This window comes from Cetorhinus maximus, chromosome 29 (genome assembly GCF_964194155.1).
Source record: "Cetorhinus maximus chromosome 29, sCetMax3.hap1.1, whole genome shotgun sequence".
Taxonomy (NCBI): domain Eukaryota; kingdom Metazoa; phylum Chordata; class Chondrichthyes; order Lamniformes; family Cetorhinidae; genus Cetorhinus; species Cetorhinus maximus.
In genome coordinates this window covers 17,253,821-17,262,698 of record NC_135907.1, presented here as the reverse complement: position 1 = coordinate 17,262,698, position 8,878 = coordinate 17,253,821, and positions in this window count along the sequence as shown.

The following is an 8,878-nucleotide window of genomic DNA, read 5'->3' as shown; positions in this document are numbered from 1 at the left end:
CCAATCCTACTCTCTCCAAATAAAACAATCATAATTATTAACAATATTTATAAAAAGGGAGCCTCAGATATAAAAAAAACCCGAACCCATTCAGGTTAGGAGACAGCTTTTACCCGAAAAAAAGAGGTGAGGAATAAAATAATTAAAAAAAAATTAATTGTGAAAAATTAAAGGCCAATTTTTAAAATACCCATATTTGGTAAAAGAAATGCATTTTTTTTTCTGTCAGAACTTGTGCTGCAGGTAGAGAACTGAAATTATTTGAAGGTTTGCATTGGGACAGTTTGCATGGCAGCCATAGCTGGTATTTTTTTTTAAGCAATTAAAAGTCAAGGCCATTATTTGCAGCAAACTCCTGGTGTTTGGAAGTCATGGCTAAATTTTTGCATAACCCTCCCCTGTTTTTGCATTGCTATACATGTATCTGAATGCTTACCATGAAGTTAAAACGTGTCTATGGGTTGCAATGATGTCCTGGTCAAATGGAACCATCTATAAAACTTAGCTCATCTAAAACTCTGCTGCCTAAAACTGAAACTCATCTAAAACTCTGCTGCCTAAAACTAAAACTCATCTAAAACTCACACCGAGTCCCATTTGTCCATCGCTCTCGGTGCTCGCTGACCTAAGTTGGCTCCTTGTCTGGCAACATCTCGATTTTAAAGTTCTCTCCTTGTTTTCAAATCCCTCCATGGCTTCGTCTGCTTCTTATCTCTAACTCCTCCAGCCCTACATCCCCCGAAATCTTTGCGTCCCTGCAATTCTGGCCTCTTGTGCCTCCCTGATTATTGTCACTTCGCAGTTCGTGACTGTGGCTACAACAGCCAAGGACCCTAACCTCTGAAGTTCCCTCCCTAAACCTCTCCATTTCTCTACCTCTTCTTTTAGACGTGCCTTAAAACCTCTTTGATCAAGTTTTTGTTTACATGTCTCAAAACCTCCCTTAAATAAGAACAGAAAATGCTGGAAATAGCATTGAGTTAATCTATGAAGAGAGAGAAACAGAGTTAATATTTCAATCGATGACTTTAATTTCATCAGACCTGGTAAAAGGTAAGAGACCTTAACAGGTTTTAAGCAAATACTGAGGGAGGGATAGTGGAGAGGGGAGAAAAGGATACAAGGGAAGGTCTGTGATGGTGGAGAGCAAAAGGGATAATGGTGCAAGGTGAAAGGAGGTGGTAATGCTACAAAGGTTGAGAGATGGTGTAAATGGAAAAAGCAGGATCATTAGCATCAGGTCCTGACTGAGGAACTGGGGGCAAAGGTTATGATTTGAAATTGTTGAACTCAGTATTGAATTTGTAAGGCGAGTTGTCAAGTGCCTAATTGAAAGATGACGTGCTATTCCTTGAGCTTCTGTTGAGCTTCATTAGAACAGTATAGAAGACTGAGGTCGGAGATTGACCTCTCACCACTTTCCTGCTTTCCCAGCCTCAGTATTTGCTTAAAACCTGTTAGCATCCCTAATCTTTTCCAGTTCTGATGAAAAGTCAATTAACTGTGTTTCCCTCTCCAGAGATGCTACCTCACTTGCTGAGTATTTTCAGTATTTTCTGTTTCTATTTCAGATTACTAGCAGCTCTAGAATTTTGCTTTTGTTCTAATATCTCCTTATGTGGCTTAGGTGTCAAATTGATATAATACTCATGTGAAGCACCTTGGAACAATTTATTATGTTAAAGATGTGATATAAATGCAGGCTATATCTCCAATAGCATTTCTTGCCTATGTGCACATGTCTTGTTTAATCTCTTGTCATAATATTTGGCCATGAATTTATGTTAATATTTAACACTAAAACTGCATATATAAATATTTAGAATGGAAATCCTGTGTGTAAACAGTTTCCTGTAACTGTAGATACAGGCTGCAGCCAGTATGTGATACTGTGGAGTGATTTTTCTAACGTCTTTCCCAAGCCTGTCACCATCATTATATACACATATCAATAATAATTAATTGTCCTTGGGTAGCTTAACTAATAGAAGTATTAGCTTTATTTTTTTGACATTTGCTAGTGCCTAATTTTTTCCTCCATTCATGTCTGTCCCTTTTGATCTTGCAGACCGGACACCAGCTGTGGTTGACAAGGTAGGTGATCCTTTTTTCTCTAAACCTCCCAACAGTATTGCTCTGAATCTTGCAGGGAAAGGTTGGAATGCTGGTTCTATTTGTTTACTGTTCCCTTCACTCAATTAATCGTTACAACTAACGTGGACTAAAATCAGAAATGGAGCGGAAGTGACATCTGTGCCAAGAGGAACCTAATAGTCTATTTATCAAGTGTTATATCTGAGGAAAAGAAGTATGGGCAAAGTGGGAAGAAAGAAAGTAATTTCTCGGTGCATAATTGGGTAGCTATAGGGAATGTAAAAAAAGTGCACTAGCTGTATCTGGTTTTGCAGCAGCGGAAAGGCACAGTCCTCCATTTCCCGATGATTATAAATTTAAAATAAAATGAGGCTTGCAATAAGCGGTGATGCCAATGGTGAATCCTAAGATTTTAGATGCTAAGAGAGAGAGGCTGAAACTCAATTGAAACCTTGTTGAGTGTCCAACGTCAGAATAACCTTGTACTGCCCAAAAGTGTGGAAGTGATCTGAACTGAGTGTCCTTCCTCACAACCGTCATCACCTTCTTCTATTTCTACAACATTTCTTGTATCTGTCGCTACCTGGCCCCAATTTCTCCTGAAGCTCTTTTTTCATGTCTTTATCACTTTCAGTCTTGATTTCAATAATTATCTCCCAGGTGGCATCCACCTTCCACAAATCACAACTCATTGTCAAGGCCATGGTCTAAGTTTGAAAGGCATCGTTTCCTTTGATTCAAAAGCAGACGCTTTGAAGATTGTCTTCAGCAAACTCAGATTACAGAAGACCTTTGTTGGAAAAGTGTATTATGTTAGGGATCTTTCCAGAATGATAGTCAAGAGAATGAGCATTATCTAGGTGATATTCATAACTCCTGATAATCAATCATTTTAAGAAAATCGTTGCCACGAGAAATTCATATGGAATAACAATATGGAGGGCTTTATGGAAACAAGCAATGAACTCTATTTTAGGCTGCTGGATATGCATCAAAATAACAAAGAAGGTTTATTTAAATCACGTGTTCCCCATAAACATCTCCAGTCTTTCATTTTGAAGCTTGAAGATGGAGGATAGATTTAACTTTAGTTATTTTAAAAGTTAATATTTAAAGGCATTTGCAAAACTGAAATATGGCATATGCCTAATGCTGGCCAGTTCATGCTATAACACAAAGTTTATTGCCCACATGGCCTTATTTAACAAGAACATTTGTGCTGCGCTAGTACCTTCTAAACCCCTAATCTGTACCACCTAGAAAGATAATGGCAACAGGCACCTGGGAACACCACCACCTGCAACTTCCAATCCTCACCATCCTGACATGGAAATATATTGCCATTCTATTGTTGTTGGGCCAAAATCCTAGAACTTGCTGCCTAACAGTACTGTGACTGTACCCACACCACATGGACTGTAGTGATTCAAGAAGGCGGCTCACCATTACCTTCTCAAGGGACAATTGGGATGGGGAATAATTTCCAGTGACACCCACATCCCATGAAGATCCCAGGTCACTCCTCCGAATATGTCCTTATTTGACTCAACATCCTTTCCGATTACACCTAGGTGAAGTGCATGGGATTGTTTTTCCAAATTAAACCAGCTCATAAATGCAAGTCGTTACGGTTGTTATTCTGGCCTATCATGGTAACTCTCGTAGACTGCATTCTAACAAGAACATTGTTTAAGTTTGGATCCTTTATACAACTTAATACAAACATTTTCCTTGGGGAGTGGAAACTAATTTTGAAGTATCTATCAGTTTGGAATTTGGGGTTCACAGCCTTACAGGAGTATTACAGCCCAATGATAGAGAGATTCTCCATTTCAGTAAAATTACTTGTAACAAAATGTTATGATGGAAGTAGAGTTCTAGCTTGCTTAAATCTCTATATCTTTCTCATATTAATTTCAAATAGATGAACATAATGCAGATTTAGAATGAGACTTCATTGTAAGCTCCCCTTTGAAAAGGACACTCTTGACTTTGTGCGTGGTAAGGGAGACAAACACACAAAGGACCAGAACTTCCACTCCCTTGGGTGGAGGGGGGGGTGGGGGGGGAGTGGAATCATACACCAGAGGTACCCCAGAAGATGTGATGGAGGGTTCTCTAGACGTCCCCACGCATGAACTGCACAGGAATTGCTTGGGAAGTTTAAACTTCTGTTGGGCAATTACCCCGCACCTGGAACTATCCAAAACTCTGATTTAAATCTGAGACTTCAGATGGTTGCTACTCTTTTAACAGAATAGTTACCCAGCAAAGGTTAGAATGATTAAAACCACTTCTAATTCCTGGGTACCTATGATACTGACTGCACCCCCCCCCCCACCCCTGACTAGTCCCCCACCCCTCGACTACACAGCCACTCATGTCTGACTACATCCCCACTCGCCCAGACAAAATCCCTGCTCCCAGAACTACCCTCCTGACCCTCCAACAACCCTCCTTCCTCCCCCGATTATACCCCCGCCCCAGCCAACTACATCCCCACCCTCATCCTCCAACTACCCTCCCAGTCTCCAACAACCCTTCCAACCCACCCCCCTGACTAGTGCCCTCCCACGACTCTGACTACTCCCTGACTGCTCCGCCCCCTGACTACAACCCCACCCCCATGACTTCCCCCACCCCGACAACTACCCTCAGTCTGCCCAATCGACCCTCTCGACTACTCCAGACTCCCCTGACCACCTAACCCCTCCTTGACCACCCTATCTCCCCCGACCATCTGACCCCCCCACTACTTGACCCCATAACCTGACCACCCTACCACCGTCCCCTCCCCAACCTCTGTAAAGAACATATCTTTTTATTTTTGTTGAACTGTTGTAAAGAACATATCTTTTCATTTCTGTTGGACTGTGGATTAAAATTACAATGGTTGTGGTTTGAAAGACATGTTTACTGGAACAGTGTGAGGGATATCTACAATGTTGCTGTCTTGGAACAGTGTGCCATGAAAGACAGGATGGTGCCGAGGAGGAGTCTGGTCTAATGGGGAACTGCCTAGCAACAACATTTTAATTGGCTCCTAACCAGGTGACCAGAGTTTGTGTGAGAGCAGTGCAGCAGAAAAGCTCCTAGCCTGAAAAGAGAAAAGACCTAAAACCTCTTTTTCCATTTTGTGTAAGATTCCAGCGATTCTACAATAATAGCTAGATGGTTTGTTCCCCTCATATCTCTATAACCTGCTCTCTCTCTGAAAAACCCCAATCAAGAGGAAAAGGGGAAAATCACCGTTAGAGACATTGAAAAGCAAGTGCTCAACCAGTGACTAAAGACTGAAAGTGCTGGGAAGACCACCTCATGTAATCAGAAACTGAAAGGAATTTGGAAGACATCGATCAAAGACATCGAATCCTGTACTCTGGAATTGGTGCTATTGAACTGTTTTACCCCACCCTTAAAATCCATGTTTTTGTGTGTCTTATGTATCTTGTATGTGTGTGTATTGGGATTTAAGAAGGGGTAGAGTTTAGGTTATAGAATTAGAAGTTAGCAATCCATATTTCTATCTTTTGCCACTGGTTAAAGACAATCTGTTTAATAAACAGTTATTTGCTTATTAAGTTTGCAGACCTGGTGCTCGTATTCTGTTAACCTAAATTAGACAATTAGGTGGTTTGATCAAACTTTTCACTTTTGTCGCAGCTTGGGGAGCAGTGGGGCTTAATTTTGCAGCACAAAGCTGAGTCATGACACCACCCAACCCCTCACCCTCTTACCTTACACACGTACCTTTTCCCTTGCTTCTCAAAGTAGCTGGCATCTTTAAACTTACCTGGTTTACGGCAGATAGTGCTGTAAAAAAAGGGGGGTGTTGCTTCACTTTCCCTGACGTTGCTGCCCTGCACTGGAAGAACTTTGGAGCTGCTGCGCTGCACGTTTCTCACCAGGCCTGGGGTGGAAGATTTGGCAAGAAATGTGCAGCTGCCGATCTGGGTAAGGAACAAGGAGCAGAGTGGCAAGCCAACGGTAGTTGCCACTGCATGGAAGTTCTGGGCTGATGACAGTTAATTTCAAGGCCAGGCAGTCCGCCTCTGTTAACAGGACCACTTGTAAACAGAATAAAATCAACCATTTTGTTTGGCTAAAAGCATTGGTATTGAAATGATAATGTATGCAAGTTTGACAATGTCACAACAGATAGAGGGAATTTCTGTGTTATTGCCACAATCATTAAACAAGTGGGTATTTAGAGAACCAGGTGAAATTTGAATAGGTTTTTATTCTTTAGAGTTTAGAAGAATGAGAGGTGATCTCACTGAAACATACAAGATTCTGAAGGGTTTGACAGGGTAAACAATTAGGTCAAAAATAGAATTACCTGGAAAAATTCAGCAGGTCTGGCAGCATCGGCGGAGAAGAAAAGAGTTGACGTTTCGAGTCCTCATGACCCGATGCTGCCAGACCTGCTGAGTTTTTCCAGGTAATTCTGTTTTTGTTTTGGATTTCCAGCATCCGCAGTAGTTTTTTGTTTTTAAACAATTAGGTTGTTTCTCCAGGCTGGGGAATCTAAAACACAGTTTCAGGATAAGGGGCGGATCTTTTAGGACAGAGATGATGATAAATTTCTTCACTTGAAGTGTGGTGAATCTTTGGAATTCTCTACCCAGAGGGTTGCGGATGCTCCATCATTCAATATATTTACGGCTGGGATAGACAAATTTTTGGTCTCTCAAGGAATTAAAGGATATATATGGAGCGGGCAGAGAAGCGGAGTTAAAGCCCAAAATTAGCCATGATCGTACTGAATGGCGGAGCAAGCTTGAAGGTCCTTACTCTAACTCCTATTTCTTATGTTCAAGCATGGCTGAACAAACAATTCTCTAAGCAGCACAGGGGCAGCTATTTGCATGCCATTCACTGACATGACAGATAGATATAACTAATGTTATTGTGACAAAAATGAAGCATTTTTCATTTTCGCTCATGGTGAATTACATTAATTGTTTCATGAAGACATTTGGAATCCTTTCCTGTGTTTGCTGAGGTGTAGAATATAAGAACAGGGAGGTTATGCTGGAACTATATCAAACACTAGTTAGCCACAACTTGAATACCGTGTGCAGTCTTGGTCACCTCGTTACAGAAAGGATGTAATTGCATTAGAGAGGGTGCAGAGGAGATTTACATGGATGTTACCAGGACTGGAAAATTGCAGCTATGAGGAAAGATTGGATCGGTTTGGAACAGAGGAGGCTGAGGGAAGATTTGATTGAGATGTACAAAATTGTGAGGGGCCAGGATAGAATGATAGGAAGGGCCTATTTACTTTAGCAGAGAGGTCAGTGATTAGGGGGCCATAGATCTAGTGATTGGTAGAAAGACTAGAGATATGATGAAGAAAAATCTTTTCACCCATAAGTTTGTGGGTGTCTGGAACTCACTGCCTGAAACGATAGTAGAGGCGAAACCCTCAACTCATTTAAAATGTGCTTGTATGTGCATCTCAAGTGCTGTAACCTGCAGGTTGTGTGTACCAAATGCCGGAAAGTAGGATTAGGCTGGGTGGCTCGTTTTTCGGTCGGCACAGACATGATGGGCCAAGTGGCCTCTTTCTGTGTTGTAAACTTTCTATGTTTCCATGATTCTATGGGCAGAACTTTGCCCTTGGTGTGCGGGATCGGTGGGGGGGGGGTGGTTGGGAAGCCGCCCGCCGGGCCAATTAAGGCTCGCGAAGTGTGACACGCGAGCGGCAGTGCTAAGTGCTGCCTGTGCGGGCGGTGGGAGGAGGGCGAGCAGGTCTAGCGCGCACTTGGCACATGCACACGAGAGAATGCTGAATGAGGCACAGGGCCACCTCAGGGAGATGAAGAACATATTGAAAATGTTATTAAACAGCAGAAAAAATTAATAAAACATGTCCCCTCATGTAACCCTGTCACATGAGCAGGGACATTTTTTAATTAAAAATTAAAGTTTTTAATTAATTTGTATTTGCTTTTGGAAACCTCATCCCGCCTGTGGAGGAGGTTTCGAAAAAAATGCAAAGGCTACTTGGTCTCTTCGCCTGCCCGTCAACCGGTGGGTTGAATGGGCAGTGAAAAATTTAGGACAATTGATAACTTCAAGGCCTTAATAGGCCTTTTAATTGTCAGCGGGCGCGCTGCCGTCTGCAGCGCGTGCCCGCCGACTGAACTATCGCGCGACTATGTGTTGATGTCAGCATGCTCGGCTGACGTCAACATGTGTCATTTCACACTCAGTCAGGTCGGGCGCGTGCCCGCCCACTGAGCTAAAAATGTTTCTTTTCAAATATGTTATGTATGGGACTAAATCCACAATTAATTTAAGAAATGACCAAGCCTGCCTGAAGCCTGTGATGAAGTGTCTGTTTATATATTTCAGGGAAATGTGGATGTTCCGCCCCCAAACTTGGCACTTATTTTCGCAGGACAGGAATGGGCCCGGGTTGGGATTTGTGCATGCGTGTTTCTTGGAGGCAGCTGCCCATTAAAACAGCAATTACCTCCAGTCTGATTTTCATTAGCCAGGAATGGGAAACACGACATATGCAGATTAGACCTGGCTGGAGCAAGCCTAAACTTTGCAGAGTTCTTTGAGAGGTGGGGTACTGTTTTGGAAAAGTGGGACACCCCTTTGGATATGGTCCTGGGGCACCTTTGGGAAAACTAAGATGCCCTTTGGAAGAGGTAAGCTGCCCTTTGGGAGAGGTATGGTGCCTTTTGGGATTGTTACAAGTGGACATGAATGTGTGTAAAATGTGCATAAACTCATTGGAAGTGTCAAGAGAGCTGTCAAGAGGAAC